The sequence below is a fragment of the Clinocottus analis genome, unplaced genomic scaffold (assembly GCF_023055335.1).
Source record: "Clinocottus analis isolate CAN_PGR_092001 unplaced genomic scaffold, fCliAna1.0.p SCAF_21, whole genome shotgun sequence".
In the NCBI taxonomy this organism is placed as follows: domain Eukaryota; kingdom Metazoa; phylum Chordata; class Actinopteri; order Perciformes; family Cottidae; genus Clinocottus; species Clinocottus analis.
In genome coordinates this window covers 14291645-14299144 of record NW_027175943.1, presented here as the reverse complement: position 1 = coordinate 14299144, position 7500 = coordinate 14291645, and the positions used below count along the sequence as shown (strand labels likewise).

General features: G+C 47.2%; 1 protein-coding gene across 1 annotated transcript in view; it reads right to left on the bottom strand.

Annotated features, from left to right (window-relative positions):
* The window catches only part of kdm6ba (lysine (K)-specific demethylase 6B, a), an 84127-nt gene that overhangs the window by 30169 nt on the left and 46458 nt on the right, over window positions 1-7500 (bottom strand). The gene's annotated exons all lie outside the window — the stretch shown is intronic.

Sequence of the window (7500 nt, the reverse complement as noted above, 5' to 3'; positions counted from 1 at the left end):
AGAAACAGAGCAGGACACACACCTCCTCGCTCTCTTATACTCAGAATGTCCTGGTTGACCTTTGCCTCAACACAAACGTCCCGTGCAACCCGTCCCCTCTTGCCTCCGTAATACACCTACGTGACCTTTGACCTGAAGGCTCAAGGACACGGTGTCCATTTTGCTTCGTCAGGAATATGCAGAACCGTGTGAGGCGTCTGTACTGCTGGTCAATGTCCATGAAGGTGTCAGCAAGGATCAGCAAAGTGAATCATCTACTCATGAAGCTGAACACATCTCTTTCTTTCTTTCTTTCCCTTCTTGACTTTCTTTCTTTTCTACCTCCAGCGTTGCAACATCAAACACACCCACGCATGGCGGCTTCCATATGTTTCTCTCTTGAGCGTGTATACACAGAAACAAGGCATTACACATAGCCTAAGGCAGCGTGTGTGTGCGTGTGTGTGTGTGCGCGTGTGCGTTTGCGTGTGTGTGTGTGTGGGACAGTTGTGTCAATACGAGTCAAATATAACTGGCTCAGTCTTCCCTGATCTCGCAGCCTGCTGGTTAAGGCCTCAAACCTTTGAACTCGAGGTCAAAGGTCATGCCCCCTAGAGGGCCACAGCTGGCCACACTGTGAAGGTGGACTGGTTGTGTGTGTGTGGGGGGGGGAGAGGAGGAATGTGGGTGAGCAGGTCCACCTTAACAGAAGCATGCCAGAGAAAGCGAGTGTTTTTGTTGGAGGCTGATTTGTTGCACACCGTATTTCTTCTGACTTGAACGTCACCGGCTTCGGCATAAATATTTGACCTTGATCGATATCAGGACTGTGGCCAGTGGAAGAGGGGGAGGGTTGAGAGATAAAGAGGTAGTTAAAGAGAGAGCGAGACATTGAGACGCTAAGGGAGGTGAGGCAAGAGGGAAATATGAGTCTAGCAAAAGGTAATGAAATTCAACTTTAAACAATACTTGTAAATAAAAAGACAGAGCTGGATGCAGAACATGAGAGACAATGAATGACTGAGCAACCAACACATAGAGAGATATAGAAAGTGTGTTTATCTCTTCTCTGTAAAGGTTAACCTGTGGGAGCAGCTCCCTCTGAAGAGGAGGAGGAGGAGGAGGAAGAGGAGGAGGGAGTGAAGGCCTTGAGCTGCACAAAAGATGAAAAAGGAGGAACAACCAAGGTAGGTTGAGCGAGATAAGGAGAGAGTGAGAACAGGTTTGACAGAGACAGATGAGGGAGAGACTCAACTGTCTGAGTTGTGCAAAGTGGTGGAAGCTGACGTTCATGATGTCGACCAGCCTGCGGTCAAACAGACAAGACGTCTGTGGCTGAAGACGATCAGAAAGAAACGCTGGCGCATGTTCAGTCCAATCAGAGTCACTGACAAGCCGTTCAGTGTTACTAAACGCATCTCTGCACACCTGAACAAAAGACAGGGACCAAGGGGCGAGAGAGAAGTGTGACATCAGAGGTACAGGTACATGATGAGGTACTCATACACACACGCATGGTGTATGAGTGATACAATCCTACAGAATGAGGTGCACTGATGGAAAAGGAACACCTTGAGGAAACACACACTCCTCCAGGTCATGAGCAAACACTTCTGAGAAAACACTTAACCGTCAAACGTGCTATTGTCTCAGGGACAACAGACCTGAAGGCTCCACCACAGTACATAACACACACCTGTGTTCCATACCCGAAACACACACACACACACGTACCGGACAAATGCACGCACACACACACACACACACACACACACACACACACACACACACACACACACACACACACACACACACACACACACACACACACACACACACACACACACCTTTGACCACGCGCTCAACAAATATAGAAATGTAACTGATGCAAACACTGACCTAGCGTACAGGAGAAATCAGCTAAAGGCATTAGACTGATGGCAGAACAACACACACACACACACACACCACACACCTCAACAATACACAGACACACACACCTCAACAACACACAGGCACACACACCTCAGCGTGTGTGTGCCTGCATGGCGTGAGCAGAGTAACCATGCTCGGGCTGCTCGAGCCTTTAGTCACCAGTGATTCAGAAGGTCTCTTCAAGTTAGGACAGCGAGCTTCACACCCGCGCACGCACACACACACACACACACACACACACACACACACAGGAGGAGAGGCAGGAGGAGCGTGGCTGCTTGGCTCGGTGAACTTCTGCCACGCGGCTTCAGTGGAAGGTCATGGTCCAAACCACAAACCGTCACACACACACTGCGACTCCCACACACACACACAGACACAGACACACACTGCGACTCCCACACACACAGACACACACACGATAGACGAATGGATAGACGAGACAGACACAGACTTCCTCTTTGGGGAAACGCAGGAAAATGACACCCACTCAAAGAGGAGGAGGGTGACAGACAGACTCACCAACTACACACACACACACACGCACGCACACACACAGACACACACACACACACAGCCCAAAACTCAGCAGCAGTGAGCCTACAAGCAGCCAAATAGGAAGACAGAGAGACAGAGACAAGAAGGAACAGTTGGTAATAAATCGTGTCTAGACAGACGCTAATGAAAGCAGCCCAGCTCTGGCTGGAACAGTGTGTGTGTGTGTGTGTGTGTGTGTGTGTGTGTGTGTGTGTGTGTGTGTGAGAGAGAGAGAGAGTTTGTGTGGAAGATGTTTGGGCAAGCGTGTGCAAATGAATATAATGAACATAACCCTTTTAACAAATGTCATGTATTTTGCCCTCACTGTCATTTCTTTCACACACGCAGACACACACACACACACACACACAGACACACACACCCACTGGAGTGTCTTCCTCTCGTGCCATTAGCAAGTTTGTTTCTTTGTCCTCTTTTAATGGCAGACAAACGTAACACAACGTGACGCTGCTGCTCGTGACGCTCTGTACCGACACGCTGGTGGTCGCTCAACAACAACAACAGAACGAAGAGGAGCAGGCAGCCGAAACACACACACACACACACACACACACACACACACACACACACACACACACACACACACACACACACACGCAGTCTGAGAAATGTGTCCTGCAGCTTAGTGAAGAAGAACGTCAGATTGGAAAAAGAAGAAAGGAAAGTGATTGTTTTGTTGAGGGTGATCAGTGCGGTGACTCTGATAATCAGTCATAACAACAGCACGCTCCTCACCGCGTGTGTGCGTGTGTGTGTGTGTGTGTGTGTGTGTGTGTAATATGAAAGAGGGAATTACAGTTCATGAGGAAGGTGTGTTTAAGGCTGCAGGCAGTAGCCGCAAACATACTGTCTCTGGCCCAGTGTGTGTGTGTGTGTGTGTGTGTGTGTGTGTGTGTGTGTGTGTGTGTGTGTGTGTGTGTGTGTGACAAAGTTGGATAGTGATCATACAAGCCCCGCCAAGCCCACATACCAGTGCTGAGGTGCTAAACTGTGCTATCCAGTTGCACAATGCCATTTAACCGTCACATAGCAGAGCCTGAGTCACACTGTGGTGAGTTCACACCTCATGGACACACAACAATCACACCTTCTAGTTTAACCTCACCAGGTGAGTTCAACAACAACCTGTTGAGAGTGAACGTGAGCTGAGGAGCAGCATGGGAAAGAGCAGGAGAGTGTGTTTGTATAGGTGTGTGTGTGTGTGTAGTTTCAGCTGCATCTTCTGCATCTGCTCACAAAGAATTCTTTATCTGCTGCAGCACACGTGAGCCCCACATGGTGCTGTTAACAGGACCACACACACACACACACACACACACACACACACACACACACACACACACACACACACACACACACACACACACACACACGCGCAATATGACAAGCACTCAATCACCTTTACCAGCGAGTAGGCATACTCCCCATAATGTATACAAAGCCTCTTCCTCCTCCTCCTCCTCCTCCTCCTCCTCCTCCTCCTCCTCTGTGGGCATTTAAAGGGGAGGAGGCTTTCTGGCTGCCCTCCAGACTCTGTGACCACACACTTCCTGCACTGGGTAGGCGCCAGGCAGACAGACACGCACACACACACACACACACACACACGCACACACACACAACAGACCTCAATACATGTGTATACTAACGCTGTGTGTGTGTGTGTGTTTATATATATATGTATATATGTCTGAGAGAAGCTCAGCAGAAATCCATTTCATGTTGAGGAGGAGAAACGTTTCACTTCCTCTTTCTCACCACAACTTCATACGAGGGACAGGTGAAGTTAAATAATCTCAGCGAGCTTCAGCATAATCTGCTGTTTCATTCTATCCACATGGGATTATATTGGACATCTCAGTGGGGATGTTTTATTCATCTGAGTAGTCTTGTAATATTGTGTCTGGACTGATCGATCCTCTGATGGAGGGAAGACCTCTAGCACTGCAATATCACTCTGCTGGTGTGTGTGTGCGCGCGCGTGTGTGTGTGTGTCTGTGTGTGTGTGTTGGATACAGTATGAATATGACATGCAGTGGGAGGGATTTACACCATTTGCAAATCTTTCAGCGTCGCCATGGAAATACTCTGCCAATCAGGTTGTAATCATTCCTGTAATCCTCTTCCCTTGGAAGTCAAGTGCAGGCAGCCTTCTTACACACACACACACACACATACCAGACGCACACACACCAGATGCACACACACACATTTGTACTATGCTGCATTTGATCTTTTTACATCTTGCATTGTGTCTGTATTTGAGATGTGTGTGTGTGTGTGCATGAGTGCATAACCATGTGTCCAAGACATGCCTGTGTGTGTGTGTGTGTGTGTGTGTGTGTGTGTGTGTGTGTGTGTCCTTGACCAGCTGCAAAGGGCAGAGGAAATGAGGCGGAACTCAATCTGGCCCACACCTGTCGGTCTCTCTCTCTGGAGGGAGGAGCCTAAGGCCTCAAACACACACACACGCACACACACACGCACACACGGTTCACGTTGTGTATGAGCAGATAGATTATGCATGCAGCAGCCAGCTAAGGCGCTCGGATCTATTAATGTATGCACCAAGACAGGTTTATGTTTGTGTTGCATGATGGGAGAGAGGAGAGGGACAGCGAGGAGGACATGATGTGTGTTTGTGTTGCATGATGGAGGGAGAGAGACACACAACGAGCAGAGAGGAAGAGAGAAAGACATGGACAGGCAAGAGAGGGAGAGGAGACTGGAGCGAGGAGGAGGGAAGATGAAGAGATCGAGGATGACAGTGTGAGCCACACAAGGACACAGAGAGAGAGAGAGAGAGAGAGAGAGAGAGCGAGAGAGAGACATTGCACTGGTGTGGGAGGGTGGGGGGTTACTCCGGGACGACAGAACCCAGTGACATGACACAGATGCACTGTGCTACTGTGCAGAGAGCAGGGGGAGGCGGCTTGAGAGCGCCGGAGGAGGAGAGGAAGAGGAGGGGGATGGGAAGAGTGAGAGAGCTGAGCGCTCACTCTCCACACAGTTCATATATATATATCAACAACAAACCTGTGTCTTCTCACGTGAAAGAGCTGCACGTAACGCCAAGTCATCATTTCTAGAACATAATTATTATAATTACTGTCAACCTGCTGCAAAACACAGCTGCTGGTCTTTGAACAGATTCAAGGTGATGAGCTCATGAGGAAGACTCTGAACGCCAACTGCACATGTGTATGGAGGCGCTGAAGGAGGGCTACAGGAAGTCCCTCAGCTCGGAGCTTCCTGCCTGAAGGTCTTGAGGCTCAGTAGCATCCTTTAGCTGCCGCTAATGGCTTTTAATGGGATGAGGGACGCGTTTCATTCCTGTCAGCTCTCATGCTGCGTGCAGAGGGTTCAGCCTGATGAACACTGCGCCTGTTTGGAGGTTTGATGGCGTCAGGATCTTAACGGACGCGTGGACCAGGATGCTCCTGCAGACACGAGCCTTCATGATGTCGTCTGATTAACCGTGAAGAGAACTCAACGCATTTACACTGCAGGGACCAGGACACACACACGCACACACACACACACACACACACACACACACACACACACACACTCAGCGCCGATGCTTCCACTCATTGGACCGCTTCATTCATAAAACAAGGAAGTACCTGAATATTGATTGAGGACCAATTTAGGCGAAGAAGAGATAGAGAGCTAACGGACAAGACGACGCTGGAAGAGACGGACACAAAGTTATTTTTAGATTGTTTTTGAACACAAATACACAACATATACTTACATATACATAGATATATATATAACTATATATATCTATATCTATATATAGATATATCCATATTCCATATATATATCCATCATATATATATATATATATATATATATATATATTTATATATATATATATATATATATATATATAGATTTATATAGAAAGATGCATCAGTAGATAGAATAGATGCATCAGTAGATAGAATAGATGCATCAGTAGATACAATAGATGCATCAGTAGATACAATAGATGCATCAGTAGATAGAATAGATGCATCAGTAGATACAATAGATGCATCAGTAGATACAATAGATGCATCAGTAGATACAATAGATGCATCAGTAGATAGATGCATCAGTAGATACAATAGATGCATCAGTAGATAGATGCATCAGGAGATAGATGCATCAGGAGATAGATGCATCAGTAGATAGATGCATCAGTAGATAGATGCATCAGTAGATACAATAGATGCATCAGTAGATAGATGCATCAGTAGATACAATAGATGCATCAGTAGATACAATAGATGCATCAGTAGATAGATGCATCAGTGGATAGATGCATCAGTAGATACAATAGATGCATCAGTAGATAGATGCATCAGTAGATACAATAGATGCATCAGTAGATACAATAGATGCATCAGTAGATAGATGCATCAGTAGATACAATAGATGCATCAGTAGATAGATGCATCAGTAGATACAATAGATGCATCAGTAGATACAATAGATGCATCAGTAGATACAATAGATGCATCAGTAGATAGATGCATCAGTGGATGCTGTGCAGCAGTTCTTGCTGTTGCATTGAGACAGACCCTGAGGTTCATGTGTGTTTCAGGTGCAACAGGTGAGCACCTGAAGGGAGACGACCTGCAGCCTCCAGCTCTCAGGTCTTTATGCTGCTGTGGAAACGCAGACAGCGATGAGGAACAGTTCAGTTCCTGTAAAGCTGTGAAGCTACTGGGACGGTCTGGGTGGAGACACAGACCTCTACATGCTCTTCTGGAGACAGCTCAGAGAGATTCCTCCACATGGTCAGAAGCCAGTATGAAGCGAGCATGTCGTCTGTACTGTCGTCAGAGAAAAGGTGACGCTGTCAATCACCTCCATCAGCTGCATGCTTTGTAGAACACACTCTGCAGCCACCACTGGACGCCGGACACGCTGTGCAACAGTTTAAAAGAGAAGCATGAAGTAAATTATGTATGTCATCTGTCTGCTTGAACACGCACACACACACACACACACACACACACACACACACACACACAC